The sequence below is a fragment of the Chelmon rostratus genome, chromosome 5 (assembly GCF_017976325.1).
Source record: "Chelmon rostratus isolate fCheRos1 chromosome 5, fCheRos1.pri, whole genome shotgun sequence".
NCBI classification, from domain to species: domain Eukaryota; kingdom Metazoa; phylum Chordata; class Actinopteri; order Chaetodontiformes; family Chaetodontidae; genus Chelmon; species Chelmon rostratus.
In genome coordinates this window covers 4,354,197-4,363,954 of record NC_055662.1, presented here as the reverse complement: position 1 = coordinate 4,363,954, position 9,758 = coordinate 4,354,197, and positions in this window count along the sequence as shown.

Below are 9,758 nucleotides of genomic sequence, written 5' to 3'. Positions count from 1 at the left end.
TTGCAGCGCTCCTCCATGGCACACAGAGCTCTGCACCTGAGAAACCTACACTTAAACTAGAGGGAGAGATAGGAAGAGGGATGAGACCAGCTTTATTAATGAGCCAGCACCCTGACAAGCACTTATGTGAGATTCCCAATTAAGCTGTCACAAACTCAAAACAAGTCAGCTCCAATCACCAAGTCCCAACAAGTCCATGCTCTTGTCATTTTTCTTCTAGTCTTAGAAGAACCTTCTGCTGTAGGAGTCAGGAAAGACAGCTTGCATCCACCATCACTCAGTCCCAGCTGGGCAAAGCTCCTGGCTTTCACCCTGCACAGAAGACCGCTGCAGCGTGAGCCCTGCACATCAAAAACCCTCCCACACATAAAGCCCGGCATTGATGAATACGCTGGCATCTCCTCCGCCACATTCATGTGCTGACAGTGTCCCTTTATATCTGCTGCCAGCTCTTAAGTAGGGGAGAAAAACATTTTCCTGTCTTTATTTGACAGCCTCTTCACGAGGCCATCTCACATGACCTTCGCATAAATTAGCTGTTGCTGCTTGGCCAGAGCGACAAATATGAAAATAGACACGGAGAATGTGTATTGTTTTTCAACTTTTAAGCAAGTATTAAAATATTGCCCATCTGTGGTTTCTCAATTACTTGAAAGGGAGGGGGGGATAAAAATCAGCTTTTCAAAATATAATTTGCAGCTGCACAATGTAAAAGGAAATGCCACTCTCATGCACTCCAGTTTTACTTTTTTGTTCTACCCTGTCCTTCTCCCTCAGCCTCAGTGTCTTCCTGGTGTCTTGTTTTCAGTGTGTTTGCCAGGCAACCAGCCAAGAAATAGTCCAGCACAGAAGCCTCCGTAAAACCACATGTCACAAATGTATCACTCTATAATCACCTAATCTGACACAGTGCAGCAAATATTGTGCAGCCTGAACTCGCTGCTACATCAGATTAGATTTTCTTAGGTTATCTCGTTAGTTAGATAAGAATATCTATGCCACACATATGTTTCTGTTATATAAGACCAAGAAGCTTGAGCCAGGAGATGTTAGCTTATTTTAGCATAAAAACTGGAAGCAGGGGAAAATAGCCAGCCTGGTTCTGCTTCAAAATCCACCTACTCTCACCTCTAATGCTTATGTGAGACCATGTGTTAGAAAGTGTAAAAACGAGTCAACTCCACTGCTCCCGGCCAAGAAATAGGCTGTTCCAGCACACACACACCCTTAAAACCACAACTTGTTTTATACATTTTTTACAAATTGAACCATTGAGAAATAACATTTAATTAGGGAGCTTTAGAGGTACTTTTTAAGATTCAAGATTCAAGATTGTCTGTATTGTCACTGAGCATAACATGTCAATGAAATTTGTATTGCAACCCCCATGTTAGAAACAATAAGAAAATAATAATAAAAAAATAAAGATACTAGAATAAAATAAAATAAAATGCAGATAAAAATATGCGTAAATGCAATAAAAATATACCAGAAATGAAAATATACTAAGACAATGAGAATATACTAGAACAATAAACAATAAAATATACCAACAGCAGCTGAAATACACTCAAATGTATATACTGAGTGCAAAATGGCCGACCATTTAGTTAAGCGTGTGTACTTTAAATAAAGATTTGAATAGAGATAGCTGTTTTTTAACTTGTCAATGTTAAATAGAGTGGCTGATAGCACACAAGCCAAAAACACAAATGACACATTTCATATTACGGCATCTGAGCTAGTCATTGTAACCAGCTCTTAGTATTAACATCCAAACACTGCAGAGGAAAAATGGGACAAAGTGCATTCGAGGGGCATTCTGAGAGGGCAGTAATTGGCTCTGACATTGTAGAGCACCCAGGACAGGTTGCCTGAGATTTGACCTCAGCTCTGACACGACTAAAATGCCAGATGGCCAACCTGTTCCGCTAGACTGCCTTTAACAGAGTTTTCTCAATTTACTTGTTCCCTTAAAAATCTTCATTGGAGGGCTGCTTAGCATAAAGATGTCCTTTTCAGTGGGACTGACATCAAGCCGTACTCTCCAGAGGTCTGGGCCTGCACTCAGCAGAAAGTTCAAGAGGACAAGGCTTTCCCACACTGCAGACCACCTACCCACAGTTCACTTTTTGCTGCTTATCTGGGTCCAATGAAGCCATCAGAAAGGAGCAGAGATGCCATCCCGAGGTAGCCAAGCAGATGCTATCCACTCTATGGATGAAGGAAGAGGTTCTATGCAAGAAAATCCCCAAAATGCAGCTTTGGCAAAGTCGAAGTGGGTGGGATCCTCGCCATGTAAGGAGGCATAAGACTTCGGTGCACTGTTTGCCAGCTGGTGGGAGATGGCACAGACCTCGGTGTGCTGACCCCAGTTTACAGACGTTCTCACTATAGATGCTGCAGAGAAATAGTTAAGTGTTCTACTAGCTCATCAAGTTTGCCCGACCTTCCTTTGTGAAGCAATTACCTTCTAAAGCAAACAAATTACAGCTACTGTTCAGGAGCCTTATCCCCCCTTGAACCATCTAATGATGTGCCAACTTCATTTCACACTTTCAAGCTCTGGTGCAAACGTCAAACAGGAACAAAGCCACAAATTATCGGTGAGAAAGGCTGCAGGCAGATCAGTATTCCGAAGATTTGCAACTGTAAAACATGTCAGTGATTTCAAAACAGTTTACGTTACTTTTGGTCATTGAGACATCAGTTGATCAAAGCATTGCAGATGCCACAGCAGATTCCAGTAAATCTAGATGTTTTCATCTTGTTACAGCTTTCCAATGCAGTGTTGAAATCCAGAGACATAATAAATAATGACGAATTTTACAAAATGTCAAATGAGTCATACTGACTTATGGTAATTCAATTTCTCATGCTGTCACATCACCTTGGTAGAACGCAATAATAATTTGCAGACACACTTGGGGTTTATGTGTCATCTAACTCTGGTCGTAATCGCTGCATACATTTAAAAAATTACGCCACTTTATATCACAAAGGCCGTGCCATGCCTAAATGGATAGATGCATGCTGAGTTACTGTTCTTTTACACTTCGTAGCTCAGCATCTATAATTAAAGGTGCAAAGTGCTTGATGAATTTCATTTAGATGTGACAAGCAGTTTCCTGCTAACTGACAACAAACAGAAATCTGGGATTTAAATCAAGACCTCTGTTGCTGGAAATGTTGCTTTTCCCTGCTCTAGTGTATGTCCATCTCCAGCGTGTGACCTGGACTGATCCGTGCTCCTGTGTCGACACTGCTCGGGACAGCTCCAGTGATTACAATTAAGCAGCTCTTATCCCTGGACATAATCAAGGCAGGCCAGTGTGTAGAGGGCGGGGTTAATCCTCAAGACCCAAGTCTGAGGGTGGAGGAGGGGGCGTAGCGGGTGGATACAGAGCGTGGACAGACAGACGGATGACCGGACATTCACGGTTCTGCTCAGATATGAGCAGGGAGAATCCACATTTCCATACGCTATACATACAATATTCAGGACAGGCCTGTGTGTGTGTGTGTGTGTGCTTTGCACAGGGAATATAAAGGTATACTGCTATATTCATACACTGTAGAGGAGGGGGGGTGGAGGAGAGAGGAACAGACAGGTTTCATATTCAGGAGAGGAATTCAATCTGCGCTCTATGTTAATGCAGAGACCAGGACACAGTTAGAATGGGGGTGGATTATGAGCGAGTCAGCATGTTACAAAGCACAGGCCAGCTGATGTTCTAATAACAATGCCACCCGAGGTCCCAACAATTGGGTATGGAGATGATGCCACGAAAATCTAATTTAAAACCAATTTTGACACAAGCGTCATTGTATGTCTGGCAGCAGAGAGCCTGCTGCACTGACCCAGCATTTAAGGTTACAACACAGCATGAGACGGAAAAAAATGAAAGCTACTGAGAATATGACTCATAATTATAACAAACGACTGCTGGGTGAAAATATCTCTGCTGCTGCAGACAAAGTTGTGATGGGAGAAATAGAGAATTCTTCTTTAATCATTCATAGACATGCATTTTAAATTATAAATATGTGGTTTGTATTGACCAAAGCAAACCAATAAGGAGACTGTAGTAGCTAATGCATTGACAGCATGTAATCTAATCTATGGCTGGATGATATGGGCGCTCACTGGTATCACTGGTACTGGTGATATACAGGTCATGCAGGTAGAGGCATTCACTCTTCGTTACAGTCAGCTGCAACTGACAAATGTAGCACTTAACTGTAAGGTAATCTTTAAGATCAGGAAAATAACTGCAGCCCATATCACAACATTGCACATAACAATTCATCTGTCTGACACGTTTGTATCAATAGTATAACAATGAACCACACAGCTGTACCCAGACTCACTCAGCAGGAAAATGAAAATGTGGGTTTTCAGGTTAAATAAAAGACAGTACAGCTATGAAAAAAGAAGATGGAACAAAAAGATCAGAGTGCTACATTATAGGATGGAGTTGAGAAGAGCACGGCTTTATTCCCTGTTAGGTGAAACACTGTGGCCCTACATCACATCATACTTCACTCATGACTTGAAAATGCTTTTATTGAATTTCTGATGAAGACAAGAAACCTAGAAGACGTTCATTTTTGGAGGAAAATGTTAAAGTTACGGGACAATCATCCTGATGATGTGAACCAGCCTGAACTGAAGCAAAGCCATTCAAGGCGTCCAACAGCAGATCTCGAATCAGGGGACCAAAGATGAGCCAGTGGGAGAGAAGAGGGTCCCCAGAAGTGAGCTGTGTCAAGTAAAACAGTGAAGAACGGTAGCTTACAGCTATCTTTTTTCATTCTGAGCAAACAGTTTAATTAACTGTTATTTGCTTGTATACTTTTGAGGCTCAAAAAATAAGCGACACAACTCATGCCAAGTGACCCTGCTCTCTTTCCACTGACTCACCAGAAAAAGCAAATACTTTCAACACTAAATATATATTTTCCATGGACCATCTCAAAATCCCCTGCTAAAGCCAAGCCACGCTGTCTATGTTTTACAAAACTTCTAAATTTAACCCCTTGACAGAGGCAATCGATACAATTCTAACACAGACCTGCAATCAGCCTGTGTTCGCCCAGCCCAGACAAAGACATGAGTGATAGCCTTTGCAGGATGGGCGATGTAGAACAGGTGCCAAGGCAACAGAGCAGTGCCAGGATGGGTGGCTGAGGGACTGGGGAGTGGGAAGGCCAGGGAGGTTGGAGGTGCATGTTAATCGTGTCAGGAGCAGGAGGCAGAGCTCTGCAGGTGTCTGTCCCTCAAAGGACCATTCACTCCGGCTCCGGACTGGCTTTCCCCCCTGACCACTCGCTATCACAGACCGCTTCAGTCAGCCAACAACAGCCACAAAACACAGCTCGCGCATGATCCAGCGCAGCAGAAGAACTCTGAATCACGATCATTTCAGTCTCCATGTGCACTTCATACACAGGAATAAGCCTGTGAGTGTCACTTGAAATAATTTGTGCTCTATGATAGCTTTGTTGCTAATTACCACTCACTGCCATGTGACTCGGTCAAGAAATGCAACATGCCTTTTGAAAACGACCGCCACTTTATTCATTAAGCACTCAAGGATGTGAAGCATAGCATGTTAGCTCGAATTTAACTGGCAAACACATAACACAAATTCTATGTAATAATGCTGCTGCTCTATAATTCCCCCGCACACTTGGTAATGAAATGCTACACTGACCGTGAAACTATAATGAGGTCGGCATGAGGCTACTATGATTAACAATACACTGGCTCTCAGTCTAGAGCAGTAATATATTTATCTGCATATGCAAAGGGTCATTTCAGTCTGCAATTTCTTTTATATTGCTGCTGCTGCTGCAAACTTGTCAAAAAAAAGGTGCGTGGTCAAAGTTTAAAAGTTTAGCAGCAGAGTAGCTGAAAGGTCCTACACGTCTATCGTGTTTTCACTGATCATGCATGAAGAGACCTCTTCTGAGGACTCTGTAGGCGTGTAAAGACTGCTTGACTGACATCTCTCTGACTCTCCTGTTAGTCTTCTGAGACATGTCAGCGAGGGCCATGTGTGGTGGCGTACCTTAAAATTAAATAATAAATGTTACAGAGGCATTGTTAATGGCATTAATTACACCTGTGCTTTTATTTGGTTGTTTTTGCAACTGAAAACTCTTCACCCCTGTCTCCATATAGCTGCATTCTGCAAGAAGAAACAGAATTGAGGCTTTAAAACCCTTAACTTACGGGGTAAAAAGTATTGTATCCAGTTTCAAGAATGACAAAGAAAAAAAAGTGTAATTAATAGGGCTCCTGACAGCTGAAGTCAAGAGAACATTCCCCTGTTTTTACTGCTGGTGAGCCTGGTGCTGATCAAAATGGCTGGCTGAGTCAAGTAACAGCGAGTCAGTCTTGTTGTTCAGGCAGAAAAAAAGACAAAATGGCAACAATGTGAAGAACTGTGAGGAAATGTACAGAATTCAAACACGTTTTTCCTTGATTTGTTTAAAGGTTTTCTATTTACAGTCAGTAATTAATGCCTGATTTGTCAGTCAGTATGTCCCACTGCCTTTAAGATTTGACAGAACATGATATGATCCAGCCTGTGGAAACTAAAATCTCTGTTAGGAATGCTTCATTGTCTGGATATACTAAATCTGTGGATGTTTTTGCCTTAAAATACCCACTGGTTTATTGCAATGCATTGCAACTGTTATTGCAGTGTGTTGCAAAACCAATTCATGCATGGAGACTTCTTTTTCCTGTTTACTACTCTCGTGTCTCAAGTGCCATGAGGACTTCTGATGTAAATAACAATGCATATTGGCTACTGGCTGTTTTGGCACAAAAATATTGAAATCAACCTTCTGAAACACATGAATAATCCAAGACCTTTACAGCCCTCGTCACATAAAACAACCTTCTTGCTATGTTTTGTTCTTGTCGGCTCGGTTCATATGTCCCTCTGGGAAACATTTCATAAAGGGTCAAGAGCACAGGGTCAGTCAGTATCTGCAGCCCTCGTGCAGCAGATACTGCATTGTCTTATACTTGTTCCATGAGGCCATCACACAGAACTGAACACCTGTGGCAGCGCACAAGTCCTCTGTCTCTCCCGAGTGATTCATTTTAAAGAGGGGCTCTGTGAAATATGAAAGAAAATCCTCCTCATCCCACAGTAAAATGTACACAAATATTTTTTTTTGTAATGACTGCATAAAAGCACAGAAAAAAGATTGTGACTAAAACATTTCTGAAAGAGGTCTGATGAAACAGGTGGTTTAGTAGCCATAACTTTCCTCTGCGATTGCTGCAGGAGCACTACGACATGATTATTGCTCTGTGATCCACTTGTGACACACCTATCCAAGGTGTACCACGTTAGCCCAATGCATGCAGGGATAGGCTTCAGCCCCCCCCACAATCCTGAACAGTATATGCAGTGCATGGCTGGGCAGATGGAGTGAAAGTCTGATTTTCAGACCAGACTCATACTCAGATAATGCCATGGCAAGTTAGTTCCTGTAGACTTGAGACAAAGACGGGGTCTGACAGTAACCAGCTTCTACATTTATATCCAAATTGCCAACATGCTACAGGGCTGACTTGAACGCTACATCTTCTTCAGGCATCGCACTTCCTAATAAATTAGTGCATTAGAGCATGAACTGCTCTTGAGATTAGAGCTGACCTCAGGTCAGCTTGTCAAGTCCATTAGAAAAATGACATTCTAACCTTTAAAGATCTTTAAGTGGTGATATAAGAATTAGCTCCATAGACAAAAGGACAAAGTTGATTTCAAAGAAATAGGCCCCAGCTGTCGTCAGAGGGAGAAAAAGCTTCTTTTTTTATTCTGCAGAATAAAAAAACACAATGCAGCTATGATTTGTTAGTCATTAATTAGCTTGTTAACTGGTGATTATGGTAGTGAATTTTAACAGTGCTTTTTGTCTCTATTATAATAGAAGTTGTTTCGTTTTGTCAGCATACAGGAAACTGTGTGATAACTGGAGCAGGAAACATTTTTTAAAAAAGGATTTTTTAACATTAGCATTCATGGGAAGTCTTCTTGTTTACCCCGGTTACGGAGCATTTTTCAGCTTTCAGTGCAATCACAGGTGGTGAGGAAATTCTCGTCCTGTCCAGAGACTGCTCTGTGTTTGAGTTGCAAATATTTTGCGTTCCAAATGAGCCACTTCCTGATTGCCAATGAGCCCAAAATGTATTCTGTGAAAGTGAGGATGTGCTGACACTTGCTTTGCAAATATGACAGGTATGAACTCATTTACACATATAGAGAGGCCTACCATACGAGACAGAACTGATCAAAAGTAGGCTTTGCAATGATTTGCCTGTTAAAAATGACTAAATATTGTGAAGGGCCTTGCGTGAGTTGGCTGTCGAAATATGGAGCACCTGGCCTCTGTGCTCGCTACCGTGTAGCCCCCCAGTGATCAGTGTGGATAGTCTTGCACCTGCAACCCTTTTCCTGTTTTGCTTAGCTGTTTGTTTCACACCAATATGTCAATAAGAGACAATATGGAGCAAATTTCTACGATATAACTGTCATTAAAGTCCTACACAGCACCCCATGGCAACTGGGTGGAAACCCTAATATATAAAACAATGTGCTCCTTATCGTGTTATCTGCAAATCACACCATGCCTCTTCTAAAACTGTATCTTGATACATTAAATTATTTCAGTAATGACACTGATGCCGTGTGTTGTAGCTGGGCTATTGCAATACATGCCACGTTCCCACTCCAAAGTACATTTACCACACAAACACTGCTAAATTAAACCCACCAGAAACATCTTAAGACAGTGTGTGAGTTCAGTATTTCACAGGTTTTGTACGGAGAACAGTCAAACTCAAGAATCAGCCAATGCAAATGAATTGCACATGCTCATAGTTAATTGTTGTAATTGCATCCAACCACATCCTCAGGCCATGAGTGCCAGGTGGGAGTGAAACAGCTGACCAGGACCAATCAGAGTCTGCTGGGAACTTCATTTGAGGCTTGCTAATGGTCTGCGCTCAGGTCGTTGTGATGAAGCGTTCAGTCATCCTGGCGGTCTCTCACATGGGACGTGAATCCGGCGCTAACCCAACACCACCATCAGTTCAGCCACTGACAGCCGCCTCCTCTCCAAATAAGGTAATTAGTGGAGAAAACCGGAAGACTCTCCATGGTAACTCACTCATAAACAGGAGGGGGAAAAACAATGGACTAGTGAGGATGTGATGATTGACAGCTCGCTGCGGCTCGCTGCCTTTGACTGCATCCATTAGCGTAAGAGCTTCCTACAACACACGAATATACCAGAAATATTACGTTTTATCAATCTATTTGATACAATAAGCTATCCGGCAGCAGAAAATCTAGTCCCCTCTGTAGCACCACATTAAAAACACCGACTATTCCACAAAAGCGTGAAATATTTTCTATACACCGGGTCGCCGTATCCTCATCATTACGCCTCATCTGAACACCTGCTCACCCATCCGCGAGACAACCGACGGTTTTAACTTCAGCTCACCCTGTGTCAGTTTACATTATTATATTGTTGTTGTCACATTGTTGTCCCACCCTCCTCGCTGAGTTGCAATGGCACAGGCTAAAACTTGGCGTTGCAGGATAATCGCCACATGGAGAGAGAGAAAGCAGGGGGGGCTGTGTTGACGTTACCTCAGTTTCTCCTGTTCCTCCTGGTTCTGAAAAGCGAGGAGACCCTCCGGCGTGACGCGCGGTAGTCCGAGCCGC